Source organism: Lepidochelys kempii, chromosome 1 (genome assembly GCF_965140265.1).
Source record: "Lepidochelys kempii isolate rLepKem1 chromosome 1, rLepKem1.hap2, whole genome shotgun sequence".
Taxonomy (NCBI): Eukaryota; Metazoa; Chordata; order Testudines; family Cheloniidae; genus Lepidochelys; species Lepidochelys kempii.
The window spans coordinates 82,076,218-82,095,807 of NC_133256.1; positions in this window are offsets into that span (position 1 = coordinate 82,076,218).

The window sequence follows — 19,590 nt, forward strand, 5'->3', positions numbered from 1 at the left end:
TGACCATGAACTGACTCCATAGGTTTGGGTAGTCAGGAGTTTTGTTAAACCCTCCTCAGAATTCCTGCATTATAGGTGCTTAAATGCACTTGTTCTCCTTTGACTTTCTGTACAATTCTCTCCATGTCTAAGAGTGCTGACTCCCCGGAGGTCACTGACTGTGATTTCTTGCGCTGCTAGCATGTTGTAGAGCTGCTCATTCATTCCCTTAAGGATCTCTCCAAGTGCTCCAGTGATTACTGAGATTGTCTTTGTTCTAGTTTTCCATAATCATTCCACTTTTTGGCAATGTTCTTCATACTTAGCCATCTTCTCTTCCCTTTTTTTTATGTTTCTGCCTGCTGGTATGGCATCATCAATTAACATAGTCTGATTTGTCTTCTTTCCTACAACAACTGTGTCCAACCTGTTTGCCTGTACAGTTCAGTCTGTGACAATTGCCAGAGCCCATAAAATCTAATTTAATTTAATTCATTCGCCAGAGTGCTTTCAATTTGGTGATTGTAATACCTCATGGTTCATTTAAATGTCTCCTTGCCACAAAGGGTCCAGTGCAGACACTTGGTGAGCACATATATTCTCTCCCATGCAGGCTCCTCCAGGAGCTCAACACATGCTCCACTGTTTCTTTCTTTTCGGAACACATTCTGCAGTTCAGGGAGCCTTTCTGTTGGTCAGCTTGTTTCAAACGTAATTAGGCCTTAGGGACAGTCTCATGCACTCATGATGATGCTCTCTGTATCGCTTTTGAGGTATCCTTCTATAAGCCAGAAGTCTGTTAATCTCCAATCACTAACGGAATTCACCTCTCTCCACCATTGTCTGTACTTTGATTTCTGTGTAAATTTTTGAGACTTTTTTGGCTATTTGTTTTCTCCTTTCTTTTATGCTTTTTTGGGTTGGGTTACACACTCGGCCATTGCTTGTTATCGCAACCAGATGATCTTTTACTCTGGCTGTCTCCTCATGTATTTTGATGTTTTATTCTTCATTGTCAATTGCTTCCTCCACAGATAGCAAACCTTTTCCTCCATCACATTGTCAGATGTACATCCTGTCAACGTCTTGATAGATATTCATTACTCTATGAATCGTCAGGAGCTTTCTTGTTTGGATGTTGTAATAGGAAGAGAGCTTGAGAAATAAGCCCATAAACCCACGCATAAGTCCCGGAGGTCCCGGAAAGTCACATAATCTGTGACTTCCATGACCTCTGTGGCAAACTTGCAGCCTTGATTATAAAAAATAATCAAATGCTTATCAATGTTTTCAATGTAATTGTTTATACTTATATAGCTTGTAACACCAACTAAGTATAAAGGCATCCTCATGTCACCCACAGGTTATCAAAGCACAACTCTACATCTCGTGCCTCAGTCATGGTCCCATGCCTAACATTCCCAGGTCCACTATAAGGGACTAAAAACAATTGAAAAATAAAATCTCTCCATCAGTCCTATGAGAGAATGTGCAGACTAAGGGACAAATGGGGTGTGAATATGTGGATGGCAAAGCAAGGTGGCCTCATAACACTGGGCCATCTTCAGTCCATGAATTATGCTTTTCCGGGGCATGGGTAAAAATCCTCTCCATAAAAAAACAAAAAGCAAGGGAATGTGGTAGGAAGAGAGCCTGAGACATAAGCCCTTGTATCAGAGGCCTGATATAAGGCAGGACATACTCACAAAATCTGGTAAAAAAGGGTTAATATTGCAAAAATACATATTCCTAAGAAGTGCTAATCACAAAGTACTCACTCAAACACATTCCAATATCAAGTGGTACCAGAACATCCCGATATCAAGGATGGTAAAAAACATTCCCCAAGGATAACAGGAACACACTGACTCCTCCTAAAAGATAAGGTCAGGATGACAGTACATAATAAAAATGTTTTAATCTTACCAAGATGTACAAGGTGATGGATAATAACTAGTCACGTCAGGGGGTGGTAACTAACTATGTCAGAGGCAATACTAACTTGTTTGTATCAGGGTATAAAGATGTATCTCAGAGCGAGTATCTTTGTCCAGCCGAGGGGGAAATGGAAAGTCTCGCCATTCACTGAGCTGTGTCCATTGTCATGGGCATACATGTCTTAGTATCCTTGTAGAGTCTGCCGGGTGCTATTATTGTGCTTCAGTGACAATAAACCTGGCTGGGCACCTTCACACCTTAACAAATCTTGTGGTCATTGGGCAGTTCACTTGAGGTCTGCTGTGCCAGTTTTCTGCACAGAGTTGGGACGGCACACAGGGAGAACACACACGAAGCCGAACATCTGATGGCAGAGGTCAATTTTTTTTTTTACTTTTGATTCCATTTGATCACTCTTGGTTGTGTACTGTACTACTGATATCAGCAACATGTTAATGGCTCAGATCAAATTCTTAGAGTTAAGGTTTGTCCTTGGAGTAGTTCTTATTCTTCTGTAATATTCTTTCTTCCCTTCTTCATTGACTTCTTTATGTTGTAACGCTGACAGTTCCCGGATTCCAAGGTATTTAAAGGGCCCATGCTGAGAGATATATTGGATAGTATCTCAGTTAACTTGTATGACATCTGATTGCACCAGTTTACCCCTTTTTACAGATGCTGATGCACATTTAGCCAACCAGACCACTAGGTTTATATCTTCACCAAACTTTTCTACACGTCATCAAGCTCTATATCTCTCCTTTTGTGGCAGTCCATATAGTTTCAGATCGTCCGTGTATAGCATATAGCTAACTGGTTGTTCCTCTTTCCAGATATAACCACAGTTTATCTCATGGAACATTCATGTCAGCAGTAGTATTGCTACCATGAAGAGACCTGGTGATAAGGAATCCTCTTGAAACATTCCTCTTTTCATTTGGACCTCATCAATAAAAGTCTTTTCCCAGTAGAGCTGAGTATTCCAGTTAACTATAGATTGCTGCAGGAAGGAAATGATCTTTGGATGAATCTTGTGCATTTTCGGTGTCTTGTTCATCCCCAAATGTGGGAAGCTGTCATATGCTTTTTGGTCGTCTATTCACACCATCTCTACATTCTTCTTTTTGCATCTTCTGTGGTCATCCTGTTCAGCCTGTGGTAGTCTCATGTTCCTTTCGTGTTTACTGGGCAGCCTTTTTTGCTCAGAAGGCAGCATTGCATTGTGAGCTAGCACTCTCCAGATCTTCTTTGCCAGAATTGCTATTAGAAGTTTCCACATAGTTGGGATGATTGATCTATAATTTCTAGGAGAGTGAGTTTGTGTGTGGGGGGGAGGCGGAGGGTGAGAAAACCTGGATTTGTGCTGGAAATGGCCTAACTTGATTATCATACACATTGTAAGGAGAGTGATCACTTTAGATAAGCTATTACCAGCAGGAGAGTGGGGTGGGAGGAGGTATTGTTTCATGGTCTCTGTGTATATAATGTCTTCTGCAGTTTCCACAGTATGCATCCCATGAAGTGAGCTGTAGCTCACGAAAGCTTATGCTCAAATAAATTGGTTAGTCTCTAAGGTGCCACAAGTACTCCTTTTCTTTTTGCGAATACTGACTAACACGGCTGTTACTCTGAAACCTGTCATAATTTCTAGTATCACTCCAGCCTTCTTTTTTTTTTTGTATGAGGGCAAGTCTCCCTGTCACCATCCATCTTGGACACCTGTTCTTCAGACATTTTTTAAGCTGTCCAAGTAAACAATCATTAATATCATGGAGTCACAGTCTTGGTGCTCTGGAACTGCTCTGAATAAAGCTCAGCCAGGACTCTGGTGCAACATGTTTCACCTCAGGGCATGCCTTCACCAGCGCAAGAAGACTGTTCAGCTTTGGCGCTTCCTGGGTCCAACCCCAGAATCAGCACCCTGTTCATCCAGTGAGCTTCCCTCAGCGAGTCCACCTGGATAGGACATCTGGATGGGAAGCCTTACATGTCCACAAAGGGGCCATGCACCCCAACTTCAAAGTCAGAAGTGACTCTCAGCCAGCAGTGTAAAATGGAAGGGATTATTAGTCATCGGGAATACAGCATAGAACAAATCTTTTTAGCTCACAAATCAGGAACATTCAGTCAAGTCCATCTTGGGGGGGGACCCAGAACCCGAGGGCCCTGGCCCTCCCCTATGAGTCCCAAGCCAGGAGACTGACTCACTTCCGACTGCCTGGCCTCAGTCACGCCCATTGCCTTCCATCCTTTGTCTTGTTCCCGGGAAAAAGGATCACCTGGTCACCACCCCTCTCCTTTCTCCAACTTGTCGTAGTCAGATGGCTCCTGGGATGAGGCCCCCCCTGGCCATTACTTGCCAGGTTATAGAGTGTTTTGGCCACTGTCTATGTGCAGTCAGCTAGAGGCAGCCACACCTGCCCACTAGGGTCTCTGTAACAATCACACACCCTTAGCCCACCAACTAGATAGTTGAGTAATACATAGGGGAAACTGAGGCACATACTATATTCAGAGAAAACATTAAGAACATTCCCACTTCGTCACAGTTACACATTTTAGTCAGAACTCATGCACAATCTGGTCCGGGTCCTTTCCAATTTTTCATTCCTCTCAGGATCTCATCTATTTCTTTCTTTGCTATCCCTGTGTATTTCTCTATGGTGTATTTTTAAAATTTCTCTTACATTTCCTCCCCTCCTTTACAATGTTCATAATAATTATTGATTTGCCTGGAATCGCTGCATTGGGTTGGGTTGGCAAGCTATACCCTGCTGGGTGCCAATATTTCTAGGCCTTGGGGGGGTTATTATTATTTATTTAACAGAAAAACAAGAACCTAAAGGCCACAACCAGGATGAGTTCCACTGTGCGAGGTGCTCTATTAACATATAATAAATGACAGTCCCTTCTCCAAAGAACTTGTAATCTAAAGAAGCAAGATGCTACAAGTCCATGCGATCTACAAGTGCACCAAGGTGGGGTAGGGAGACAAGTTATAATGAAATAAACATTTGTGGGTGCTCAGTTCTAGCCAGTTAATAGTAGTAAGCACAGCTGTCCACCTGCTTAGCCATTGCCAGATTGTACTTCACTGTATGCATGAAGGAAGAGGTGAGTTTTGGGGAGAGATTTGATAGAGGAGAGAGTGGTGACTTTAAGGATTTTGACTGGGAGCTTTTCCATTCATTGGAGCAGCATGGAAGCAAAGCATGCAAGTACTTCTCAGAGAAGCGAAGAATTGGGTGACCAAGGTTGGCATCACTGGAGCGAAGGCAAGGGTTGACTTTGCAATAAAATAACAGGTCTGGATTGTAGGTTGTGGCTAAATTGTGGAGGGCTTTGAGAGTGAGAACAAGAAGTCTATGCTCTCTATATTGGAAGATGGGGAGCCAGTGGAGGGATTTAAAGAGTGCGGCAATATAGTCTGAGTATCAAGTCAAAAAATAATTTTAGTAGTTGCCTTTCGAATGGATTTGAGGGAGTAAGATTGCAGGGATCGAGAACAGAGAGGCACTTGCTCTCTTGGTTATTAAAACCGTCCCATCACAGTAGTGGCATAGACAATTATTGCTTTAACTTTTGCCTTGCAAGAATCAAATGATGGTCAAGTGTGCCTTTGGAAAATTGAAAGGCAAATGAAGATGTCTTTTGAAGCTCAATGATATTAAATATGTTTCTGATTATGCTCCTACAGGGTGCATTCCCCACAGCCTTCCTGAAAATTAAGGAGAGCTTTTCCAAAGAGAATGGGCTTTGAAAACAAACAATAGTGTCTTACTTCAACCTCACATTGCTGTGATGGGTGAAGACTGCTCTGCTACCAGTATTAAAAATAGAGCTGACCAGAAAATAGAACTTCTGTTCCTCAGAACATTTTGAGATTTCAGAAAAAGTGATCATCTTGATTGCGGATGGAAAGTAAAACCCTTGACATTTTTTGTGGGACAATTTTTTTAAAAAATCAATTTTAGGAGAGTGAAAACAAATTTTGCGGCTTATCAGCTGTGTACCTGGAAGGTTCTTGACAATTTCACCTTTTCCTGCAGAAAGAACCCTCCAGGTGGACAGATGGAGCACCATCATTTTCATTTTCCTGATGGAATGTCTTCTTTTCTTTTTGAGAAACTGAAATTTTCCTGCATGTGTAAAGGGCCCTTTCTATAAAAAAAGGGAATGTAATGTGTGTGACACTCTGTACCCCAAAGTAGCACCCTGGAGTTCCCATATTCACCACTGTCATATGACTATGGTATGTTTTGTATAATGAATGCCTTGTGAGGTATCATTTTAAAAGTCTTGATCAGTTGAACCTTAAAGTCCTGTTGAATTGTATGTGCTATCATTGTATGTGAAGTATGAAGTATTGCTATATGTGTTACTGAAATATGTTGTGAGGTTGGGAGATGCCCACAACTGGCCTTTCAGTAGTGACAAAGGAGCAACTGTCACTCACCAGACAGGCATTCATGGACCATCAAGAAGAATCCACTCTCCCAGAGGCTTCTCAGAGAGGGCACGTTTGCGATGGGGGCTGCCTAAGACCCACATTACAGCAAAGATCTCTCCAGCAGCTGGAGAAAAAGTATAAGTAAGGGTCGAAGACATCACCACCTGGCCCCTCTCCTCTCCCATCTCAACACCTGGAAGATCATCTGGAAGACAAAGACTTTGAACTGGAGAGATTGGTCCCAGGTTGGGAGGGGAATCCAGCCTGTGTATTGAGAACTGTGAGCTGCCTTAACATCTATTAGAGTGAGAGACTGCTTGTTTCAAATTTTGCTTAGTCTGCAGAATTTAGACTGCAAATTTATTTTTATTTCTGAAGTAACTAACTTTGATCTCTATGACTGTTACTTATAATCACTTAAAATCTATCTTCCTGTAGTTAATAAATCTGCTTTATATTTTACCTAAAACAGTGTGGTTTCTATTGAAGTGCTTGGGGACTCTCAGCTCAGATTACAAAGGCTGGTACATGTCCACTTTCCTTTGTTGAAGTGATTAATTAATGAGCTAGCACTGTCCAAGGGAGTCTTGAGCAGTGTAAGATGGTATATTTCTGGGATGCAAAACACGGCGCTGAGGGGTGTTTGGTTGGTGCCTCTCTCTGTATGATTCATGAGTGGCTCAAGGAGCATTCATGCAATTTGGTTGCTTGTGGGGCTCCACATGCTGATGGCTGCATGATCATAAAACCTGGATGGGGTTTCACTGCTTGTCACTTGCATAGCATTGCGTGAGACAGCCTAGCCTGGAGAGTTAAGGGGACACAGCCGTCCCACCGTTCCAGGGATCCCGTCACAAAGTGTTGCGAGCACAACTACAAGGGAGATGGGAGAAGAAAGGGATGATCTGAATGCAACTATGAACTTTCACAGGTAGGCATTGAAAACAATGCCTAATTGAATGAAATTTTTAACATGCTTCTGTTTGGAGACACCTGTGTTAAATAGTTTTAATTGTTTGTTATATGGAATTCAGTTAAAATTAGTTTGCGCAACCAATTGCTCATGATTTTCATTGTGTATCCAAACTCACTACACAATCTTTATTCAACCAAACTTTATCTGTCATACACACATTAAGAAAAAGGGTCAAAACTGGGGGCAAGAGACAAAAAGATGAAGCCAGAGTGGAACAGAGGTCTGCTTCTACCCAAACACAATAATATACAGACATAGAATCATAGAAATGTAGAGCTGGAAGGGATCTTGAGAGGCTGTCTAGACCATCCTTCCTCTCCCCCGCAACAGTGCTGAGGCAGGACCAAGTGTACCTAGATCATCCCTGACAGGTGTTTGTCTAACTTGTTCTTTAAAACCATCTCCCTTAGTAACCTTTTCCAGTGCTTAATTATCCTTATAGTTAGAAAGTTTTATTTTCTAATATCTAACCTAAATCTCCATTGCTACAAATGAAGCTGATTACTTCTTGTCCATCCTCAGTGGACATGGAGAACGATTACTTACCATCCTTTTTATAACAACCTTTTATATATCTGAAGTCTGTTATGTTCCCATCAGTCTTTTTTTCTAAGCTAACCATGCCCAGTTCTTTCAAACTTTCTTCCAGGTCAGGTTTTTCTAAACCTTTCATTATTATTATTTCATTAAGGCTCCTCTGGACTTTCTCCAATATGTCCACATCTTCCTTAAAGTGTGGTGCCCAAAACTGTAGCTGAGGCCTCACCAGTGCCAAGTAGAGTGGAATGATTACCCCTTGTGTCTTACGTACATAGGTGCTGGAACCAGAGCGTGGGGGTACTGCCATACCTCCTGGCTTGAAGTGGTTTGTTTCCATTATACACAGGGTTTACAGCTTGGTTCAATGGTTCTCAGAACCCACAGTATACAAATTGTTCCAGCACCCTGGCTTACATACAACATCCCTGTTAATACATCCAGAATGATATTTGCCTTTTCTTTAACAGCATCACATGGTGGACTCTTATGCACTTTGTGCCATACATCTGCCTACCCAGAAGTTTTTGGATAGTTCTGTTGTTTGTTCTTGAAATGCCTCATCCAGCTCCTCCCTACCCTCCTAGGGTAGGATAGGTAGTAGACTCCTATCCCTACCATGACATTGCTCCTGTTCTTTTCACCTTTCTATTTTCGCCCAGAGACTTTCAGCTGGCCTGCCTTTTACTTCTCAAGTTGCAGTGGGGAGGTTTAGATTGGATATTAGGAAAAACTTTTTCACTAAGAGGGTAGTGAAACACTGGAATGCATTACCTAGGGAGGTGGTAGAATCTCCTTCCTTAGAGGTTTTTAAGGTCAGGCTTGACAAAGCCCTGGCTGGGATGATTTAACTGGGAATTGGTCCTGCTTCGAGCAGGGGGTTGGACTAGATGACCTTCAGGGGTCCCTTCCAACCCTGAGATTCTATGATTCTATGATTCTATTCCTCCTGGACCTCAGGACAAGTGAATATATTCTTGATATAGAAGGGACGATCTCCTCTGTATGTATTGTGACAAAGTTCCTCCTCTACCTTGGTGGGTCTTGTGCTTATTGGCGGATTTGCTCACCTTGGAGCTTCACGGCAGCCCTTAGCTTGGCCGTTTTTCTGAACCCACAGTCCAGGTCAACTCCTCCTGTGTCTGACCAGGAGTTGGGAGGTTTGGGGGGAACCCGGGCCTGCCCTCTACTCTGGGTTTCAGCCCAGGGCCCTGTGGAATGCAGCTGTCTAGAGTGCCTCCTGGAACAGCTGTGCGACAGCTACAACTCCCTGGCCTACTTCTCCATGGCCTCCTCCCAACACCTTCTTTATTCTCACCATAGGACCTTCCTCCTGGTGTCTGATAATGCTTGTACTCCAACAGTCCGCGTTCTCACTCTCAGCTCCTAAAAAGAAAAGGAGTACTTGTGGCACCTTAGAGACTAACCAATTTATTTGAGCATGAGCTTTCGTGAGCTACAGCTCACTTCATCCGATGCATACCGTGGAAACTGCAGCAGACTTTATATACACACAGAGAATATGAAACAATACCTCCTCCCACCCCACTGTCCTGCTGGTAATAGCTTATCTAAAGTGATCATCAATATAACATTCATAAACCAGTCGGAGAACACTTCAATCTCTCTGGTCACGCGATTACAGACATGAAGGTCGCTATCTTAAAACAAAAAAACTTCAAATCCAGACTCCAGCGAGAAACTGCTGAATTGGAATTCATTTGCAAATTGGATACTATTAATTTAGGCTTAAATAGAGACTGGGAGTGGCTAAGTCATTATGCAAGGTAGCCTATTTCCCCTTGTTTTTTCCTACCCCCCCCCCCCCGACGTTCTGGTTTAACTTGGATTTAAACTTTGAGAGTGGTCAGTTTGGATGAGCTATTACCAGCAGGAGAGTGAGTTTGTGTGTGTATGGGGGTGAGGGGGTGAGAGAACCTGGATTTGTGCAGGAAATGGCCCAACTTGATTATCATGCACATTGTGTAGAGAGTTGTCACTTTGGATGGGCTATCACCAGCAGGAGAGTGAATTTGTGTGGGGGGGTGGAGGGTGAGAAAACCTGGATTTGTGCTGAAAATGGCCCAACTTGATGATCACTTTAGATAAGCTATTACCAGCAGGACAGTGGGGTGGGAGGAGGTATTGTTTCATATTCTCTGTGTGTATATAAAGTCTGCTGCAGTTTCCACGGTATGCATCCGATGAAGTGAGCTGTAACTCACGAAAGCTCATGCTCAAATAAATTGGTTAGTCTCTAAGGTGCCACAAGTACTCCTTTTCTTTTTGTGAATACAGACTAACACGGCTGTTACTCTGAAACCTCTCAGCTCCTAGTGCCTCTTGCTCCCAGCTCCTCACACATGCCACAAACTGAAGTGAGCTCCTTTTAAAACTCAGGTGCCCTGATTAGCTTGCCTTTATTGATTCTAGCAGCTTCTTGATTGGCTGCAGGTGTTCTAATCAGCCTGTCTATCTTAATTGTCTCCAGAATGTTCCTGATTGTTCTGGAACCTTCCCAGTTACCTTACCCAGGGAAAAGGGACCTACTTAACCTGGGGCTAATATATCTGCCTTCTATTATTCTCCTGTATTCCTGGATCCCAATAAGATTACTCTCCTGTAGCCATCTGGCCCGACCCTGTCATAGTGTCATATAAAATATATTATTTTATATATATATTGTGTATATATATATATATCTTCTTACTATATGTTCCATTCTATGCATCTGATGAAGTGGGCTGTAAGCCCACGAAAGCTTATGCTCTAATAAACTAAGCTCATTTTATTACATATTTAATCATATCAAAACAGCTGCACCACAGCAGGAAGTAAGGCATGAGTTTCCACTTTTTAATTTGCCCTGTGTCTCATCTACCGAACATTCACTTAAGAGAGCTAATGCCATGTTTTCTTGGCTCTTGAATGCATTGGAGGAGGCAAGCTCATGGAAATAATAGAACAGGGGAATAAGGTTCAAAATTAATTAACGTATCTATCTTTTTCAAATAGGTTGAGTGTTTTATTAGTGATATTTGCTATTTTTTGTTGTTATTACTATTATTATAACAATCAAAACTTATTACATTGTTGTGAAGTTAAACAAACAGTATACGATACTGTTCGGATTACAGATCTTCTATGCACTGGTACTCAGATGCTTTTTCCTACTGCCTTTCATGCACATTAAATTGTTGCTATCAAAACTGGAATCCCTTGTGGTTTGACGGAAATAACGGAATAGTTAAAGGACTGAGTATCGGGACAGTTTGGGTGTGAAGTGGCTAGGAAATGTGATCTTTTGTGGCTTGAGCATCCTCCAGAATTAAGTTTCTATGACTGTGTAAGACTTTTTTCCCCAGGGAGTAGTGAAACTGAGCCACATCTGCATGGTGCCACAAGATATCAAAAAGTGATCGCAAATAGAATTATGAAAAATTTTGTAAACCCAATGTTATTTAATATTTTAACCCCTGTTTTCTCAGTAATAAAATGCAATCTTATTATGTTTGGTCTGGAACATAATCCACAGTGGTTCCACAAAACCTAGTTTAAAATGTTCACCTGGTCTGCTGCTTCCACAGTTTTGTTAATAATTTCAGGCTTGGTTAAAGTTTTTTAAAACAACTAAGCATGTTCCTTGTGGTTTTGTTTTCTCTTTAACAGGAAAGGGCTTAGTTTGATTTCTCATAGGGCCCACTGATGTTAATAGGAGTCATGTGGCCTATTAAACCCCAGTTTTCAAGAAGAGAATATAGCATACCTCTTCATTTTGACTGACTAATTTCAATACCCTCCCAACTGTGCGCCATAGACTGCCTTTGATCCTCCGCAGACTTCAAACTGATACAGATCAAAGGCAACCCTAAACAAATATATAAGACATGATGGGGGAAAAGGTTGTTGACCAAACTGCACACACCTGTCGGATGGCAAAATTTGAACACCTCCTCCTCCCCCCGGCCCCGGCTTACTTTTTAAACACTCATCTGCATTCTTTTATTTTAAAATTAGGTGAAATTAGAAACTGTAGCCCAGGGACAGTCTAAAAGATGACTTAGTGGATGCTAATATCATTCACCTGTTTGAGTTTAGGTCTAAAAGGAAGGCAAAGTGGAAGCTAGCTGTCAGAGTTGAGAAATATCTGGTATACATAGAGTTCTGGGCCTACTGCTCCCAGAGAGGGAAGATTTGTGAATCTCTAAAACCTGCAAAGTGACAGAACTAACCCTCAATCAAGAGGCAACCTGGAGGAAGGAAGGTCTAGAGGGTAGGTAATAGAAGGAAGACCAGGGTACTTGAGTCACACACACATTCTACTCTTTGTAAATGGAGAAAGAAGGAAATTTATTCTCTCCTGAAGATATTTAAGTAGCATTTGGGGAAAATTTGCATTCATGATAATAATATAACCCACTCTCCATTCATATAGTGCTTTTTATTTTAAATCTCAAAGCACTTTAACAACAGTAATTAATTAAGCCCGCCAACAGCATTGTAAGGAAAGACAGTATTATCATAGACATTGTTCAGCTGGGTAAAATGAGACATAGGGAGGTGAATTGGTTCAAGGCCACATAAAAAATCAGTGGCAGAACCAGGAATAGAATCTAGGAGACATGAGTGTCAGTATATCACTCTGACCATTGGGTACATTTCCTCCTGGACTGTACTATTGGTTTTCTATCTTTCCTATACAAATTTCCTATTTTGTTATATAAAGACTTAATATTCTGTTCCTTGGGGTTTTTTTTTACATAACTACTATTGTATATACATAAATTAAACTTTTCCCTCCTGCATAGTTACATATAGATAATGCAGTGTTTTCTCTGCTTCATTGAGTACTTCCTGGTGATCTATGAAGTGCTGGTGAATCCTGTGGTGTTGGCCCTTTCTCAAAGACCCTGACCACCTGTGGAAGCTGCTAGGAGGGGAAAAATAGAGAAACAGAGAGAGGCTAACAGCCACTATTGAAGTTACAGCTATGAGAGAAAGAAAAGAAACAGGAGTTGTCTTTAGAGATCTGAGCCACCACCGGGTGCCAATGAAAGCCACCCCCACAAAGCAGAGCTGCCGATCAGGGTGCAGCCAGGATCTACCAGTAGAATGAGAGTCAAAAGGAGCTATTAGTGGGAGAGGACTCAGAGTATGTCTCCACTGCAGTGTAAGCGCAGGGTCTCTGGGTCTCAAGTCCACAGACCGTGTTTCTAAACCCACACTTGAGGATCCACACTGATTAGTGACCCTGGGTTTACAATTTCTGGACTCAAGTCTCACATCCATACTTATGTGTCCACACTGAACTATGCATCCCCAAGTCAAACCAGCCTGTCCCAGGTCTCCTAGCACCCTCCCCAGCTCTAGATGCTCTAGCTCTAGATTCATGGTGCACCATAGGAAAATTTGATTATCCATCCCACAGCACTTTCTCAGAAGTTATCCCAGCTTGCCAACACATCCACCCAGCCATCTTTTGGGTTTCCACTTCTCCAGCTGCCGGAGCCAGCAACATGGATGCAGCACTGTTTGAAGAACCCATCCTGCTTGCACTTTCACTCCTGTTTGAGGAAACAGGCAGAGCATCCTGTGGATATTTTAGTGGCGTTTTTAACCTACCGCAGATACCTCAAGGAGGAGGAGACTCAAGCTGAGTGCTGCTGCTCACAATTCTCAGTATAACTACTGATGCCTGTTTTGTAGATCAGCACTTCTGGAGCAGGGCCACAAGCACAGACAGGTGGGATCACATCGATATGCAGATCTGAGATGACCAGCAGGGGCTCCAGAACTTTCACACAAAGGGAGCAACATGTCTGGAACTTTGTGAACAGCTTGCACCCACTCTCCAGCATCAGGATACACACATGATGGAGGCCAGGCCGGTCCAGAAGTGGGTTGCTATAACCATCTGGAAAGTGGCTACTCCTGTCTGCTACAGGTCCGTTGCTAACCAGTTTGGTGTTGGCAAGTCAATTGTGGGGCCTGTGGAAGCAGAGATTTCTGAAGCAATCAGGTGTACAATTTACCCAAAGGTGATGGCCATAAACATTTTCCCTAAAATAACTGCTAGTTTTCAGAGAATGGGGTTTCCAAAGTGTGCTGAAGCCATTGATGGGACTCATGTGCTCATAGTTTGCCCTCCTCAAGGAGCACATGAGCACATAAACTGCAAAGGGTACTACTCCATTATTAAGCAGGCCCTTGTTGACCACAGAGCCTGATTCACAGATGCCAATATATGCTGTCCTGGAAAAGTGCATGATGCCAGGGTTTTCTGTCAATCATAGGTCAATTCATGGATAGGCTGGGACACTATTCCCACCAAATGACATTGTTATGAATGGAGTAACTGTCTCCACTGTTATTCTAGGGGAACCCATGTACCTCTTTTTGCCTTGACTTATGAAACTTATGACTTATGAAACCATACCTCAAACTCAGAGGCTCTGACAAAAGAAGGTTTAATTTACAATCTCAGTAGGTGTAGAATCATGGCAGAGTGTGTGTTTGGCAGATTGAAATCCCACTAGCCTTGTTTACAGAAACATTTGGATTCCAGCGTTATCAGTGCTGTCCTCTTTATTGTCACTTGCTGTGCTCTTCACAATGTTTGTGAAGCCAAAGGAGAGCCATTGTACAGTGTGGACTCATGACAGTAATGGATTGCTGGACATAAGAACATAAGAATGGCCCTACTGGGTCAGACCAAAAGTCCATCTAGCCCAGTATCCTGTCTTCCGACAGTGGCCAGTGCAAGGTGCACAAGAGGGAATGAACAGAACAGGTAATCATCAAGTGATCACCCAGTTTTGAGAGATCCTTTTGTAGCTCTTTGCAGTCTGCCTGGGTCTTAACTATCTTTAGTAATTTTGTATCACACACCAGCACACACAGCCGGAAAGTGTCCCTGTCAAAAATGGAGCATGATGCATCGTTGCACCAGAAATCAGGGATGCTTTGTGCACCCACATGGACTGATGGGCCAGCTGCCATGAAATTCCAAAACAGAGATAAAATAAAGTGAATAACGCAAACAGTGAACAGTAAAACCAGTCCAAAACAAATAACAATGCGTATAAAACTCCCCTACCTCTAAGTGTCCCCTGCTCCCTGTTCTCCTTTGCCCTACTAGTGCGTTTTGAACACACCTGGCACTCCTGCACCGGAGTGGAGGACTGCACAGGGTACACTTGCTAGTATTCATTCCTTGTTGCCTGGACCACTCAACCATAGAATTGTCCAACGAGTTCCTGGTCTGCAGGACAGGGTAGCATGGAGGGGACTCAGGACCTGGGGCTGGAGCAGGAGGTGCAAGTGGAACAGGAACTTTCGTGGCCATGAGTGTAAGCAGCCTCTCAAACAAGTGCTTCTGCCTCATTCTATCTTCCTTCCTCAAGCAATGTTTCTGCTCAAAGAACTGTGCTGCCTAGCTTCCCTTGCACTCTGCAGCCTCTCTCTGCCTTTCACCTTGACATCCATCCTTCTACCTCTGGGACTTTAGGTTGTTGGCTAGCCCTGTCCAGGATGTCAACAATAAGGTTGTTGGAGACACAATTCTTGGACTGCATTGGGACAGTGCGACCCCACCTCCAGGTTCCTGCTGGACTCTGACTGGCCTGTGGAGGTAGCAGGGCCTGACCTCAGGAATGAAACAGTCCATTATTGTCTCACTATTTCAGAAAAGTTTCACTACATCATCAGCAAACATGTCTTTTGTCCAAGCCCCCAAAAAGATCTTTTGTATAACTGTGCTTCAGTGTATTCTGAGGTCGACATATTAGCTCCTTGGACACCACTGAGAATTCAGCCCAGCGTAAAGTCTTCACACATAATGGTAAGGTAAAATTTACAAAATTCATTTAATGATATATCTTTTAAAATTCCAAATCATTTTAGCCCTTGTGGGGAGGAGGAACTCCCACCTGGAGTTCCTACTATGGGAAATGGTTACAGCTATCAGACCCCAGGCCTGGTTGAAAATTCATGGGGAAATCACAGGATGTTGTGTTGGCTTCCACATGGATTACTGCCTCCCTGTAAGCTGTTGAAAGCTCTCTGCATTCATGCAGTTACCCTGCTGCAACTATGGCTTATGCCACAGTCTGCATGGATTAGGACTATCTATGGACTACCTGCAAAGACCCCCGACAATATGGAACCTTAAGATGGAATACATGGACTATATATGTACCACAGGGACTACCTGAACTCACAACAGGGAATGCATCACCAGCATTCTCTTTGCTCCCACCCCACAAGCATGCATCTGTAACAAAGAACTGCAAAGCACGTCCGCCCCGCCCACTCCGCCACCCATCCCCAGCACATTTCTGGACTTCATACAACTCTCTGGTGTATTTTGGACAGTTAATTCATCACCTGGGAACTACATTCCCCCAACGCACCACAGTACCGTTTATGGGTGGCTCAGTATACTCTGGCATGGCTGTTTTGTACGGTGCAGTGTACTGTCATTGCAGCCAATGGAAGACTCTTATTTTGAACACCCCAATGCATCTGTGTAACTGCGTGACAGTATATAATAAAAAGTTCATCACAACTGCTTGTTTAACTGTTATTCGCGCTTACCAGTACCGATTTTGAATGCCACATTGGGGATAATTGGGGTCGGGGTAAGAGACACCAAAGCACTGGTTTGCAATCTGCAACTTGTAATAAAAGTTTCGTTGGATCATATGCCAGAAATCCCTCCCCATTTGTACACTAATAACAACAAACACCGATGCAAAAACTTAGCAGGCTCCAGCGCTACTTCTGCTTCTTCTGTTTCTGCTGCCAGTTCCATGGTGGGCTGCTCCCCGCAGCAGTCACCAAACAACTCCTCCAAGTATGGATCCAGGATGTACTGTAGCTGCTCTGGCAGCAAAGCCTCCTCAGGGACCGGGCATGAGCACCACAGTCACTTTGTGAGTCTTATCCGGTGACTGTTGGCTCCCCTCTGGTGCTACCTTAGATTCGGAGGTTAGACGGTTACACTCCCTGCTGATCAGACAGTCATAAATGGCTATGGGCTCAGTGCTTGGCACAGTTCCCAGCGTCTGATTAAAAGTCCTCGTAAATGTGACAGGATGACGGAGAGTTTCCAGAGGTGTGGTTCTCTTCTCTGGCTTTCCAGATGTCAGTCTGGAGCCACTTGATCTGCTCTCTGCACTGGCCACCGGTCCGTTGAATCCCCAACACTGCCAGCTTATCCAGAATGTTTCTTGGTACACATTGTAATTTCTGGTACTCTTTCTGTAGTCAAACATCTTACTCATCTTGCACCAGAGGCTTACCAGAATCTGACTGTGGTCCTGTGGACCAGGTAGCTTGAGGTGATCTAAAGGGAAAATGGTTCAGAACATATAACTACTAGAATACTTTTAGGACCAGCTTGCTGCATTCTTTAGAGTGTATTATTTACTGACAATTTTTTGTCTAATGTTTTCTGAAAACATCACAAGACTTTTTAAGTGTTGGAGTGATTTGAGGGGCCATAAATCACTCTAAAACCGTGGTTCTCAGCCTTTTTAAATCATGCCCCACCTTGTCATTTTTTTTCCAACTTGGAGCCACCATACACACCAACACCCTAAAATCTGGCCTGGCTGCCCTGCTTTCATGACAGGGGTCAGTCAGGCCAAATCTGAATGAGTGGCTAAGCCCCCATAGACAAGCTGACATGCCTCACCAGTTGAGAACCACTGCTAAAATTATGGCTCAAAGATTAGAAAAAGGAAAAGGTATAGAAATCAGGGTTTGTAGCTACCCATATACTATCCCTGTTTTTTAAGTGACTATCGCTGCATGGATGCTGCTTTAGGATTACAGTGTACAGCACTGTAAGATGCTACCAAACCAGTATTCCCCTCTCATTTATTCAGTCCTTCCTCTACTGAAGTCAATAGCAAAATTGCCTGCAGTGAGAGTAGGACTGAACCCTTCTATTGGTAGTAGCATTTTATACCCACTTTGCACAAGTGTAAATGACTGTACAAGTTGCAAAGAAGTGGAGAATCAGGCCTGCAAGTGTTTTATTCAAAGAAACACGAAACCTGGGCTTTTGCAGGCTTTGGTTAAGTTAAAAACAAACTCTGGGCTGCATTCTGATTGGTGTAACTGCTGATTTCAGAAGAGCGACTCTGGGTGTGTCTACACTGCAATTAAAAAGCTGAAGTTGGCCCATGCCAACTGACTCAGGCTCGCGGGGCTCGGGCTGTGGGGCTTTTTCATTACAGTGGAGACTTCCGGGCTCAGGCTGCAACCTGAGCTCTAGGACCCTCCCACTTTGCAGGGGCCTAGCGGCTGGGCTTGCTTGAGCCTGAGTCCAGAAGTCTACACTGCAATGAAACAGTTCCACAGCCTGAGCCCCGTGAGCCCAAGTCAGCTGGCATGGTCCAGCTGCGGGTTTTTTATTGCAGCGTAGACATGCTCTCAGAGGGCACTACCCTGACTCCGTTAAGGTCAATGGGAGTTTTGCCATTGATTTCAGTAGGGTCAGGATTTCACCCTGAATGTACAATGGTGCAATGGAGATCAGAATCTAGCCCTATAATTTTGAGAGCTAGCTATAAAACAAATGGGATTAGTGTTAACCCTAAGTGTGCTGTATGTTTCTGGATATCAAGGAAAGGTCTGAAAAAGAACATAAGGACAAGAAATATGTGCTATGAAAGCTTAGAATGCAAAGAATTTTAAGGGGATGCTGAGGTGGTGATAATCTGGGACACTTTATAAATGACTATAATCAATGTATTGCAATGGAATCAAATTAGCCAATGGAAAACAGAGCAACCTACATACCAAGGGCCTGATTCTCCTCTCACTGCCACTGGTATAAGTTAGGAGTAGGTCCACTGAAGCCAAAGAAATACACTAGTGTGCAACTGGTTGTAGTGGGAGGAGAATCAGGTCCATTTGTGCATCATCAAGGTTCAGGGCTATGCCAATATTAAAGAAAATCAGTTGCATTACTAAAGACCATTCAGCAAATAGCAGGCTCCATAACGCCTCACTGGGACTTCAGTTCAGAAAAAGGAGACATCAAAGCAGAGCTCAAGTGGGACTTTCTTAAGGATATTTCTAATTCAAACAAGAGTTTTCCTTGCTCTCACAGGAATAATTATACTGCACTAAGTTTCATTCCCCTCAGTTGCCAAGTACAGCCCAAATTTCTGAGTAGTCATACCCAGGCTCCTCAACAGCAATTTCTGTTTTAATAAAGTGAAGCATGCCACCCTTTCCACTGCCGAAATCCTAAACATCCTTTGGAAATATAGCTAGCTCATTTAGTCCTCCTCAGAAAAATATTTAATATGTGTATCATTTACAATCCAATAGAAGAAGGGGGGATGGGTAGCGTTCAAGCCTTTCATATAGAAATCCCATGTAGGAAATGTAATTGTGGTGCACTGTGATAATCACTGAGACTGATCAGGGTTAGCTCTCTGGTGCTCATAGTATGTGTGGAATGGAAAGTAACTATCTAGTGATCAATTACACTATAGATGGCTTAGGGCAGTGGATGGTTTTATGTGGACATATAATTTTACATATAACTAAGTAAGTTGATGGAGATTTCATTGCAGTAAAATATATGTGAATGTATATAAAGAGTTTTAAAATCACATGCCATTAGATTCAGCTATATAATTAGATATGTATTATACAATTGAAAAAGTGAATATTTTGACTCTTGATCAGA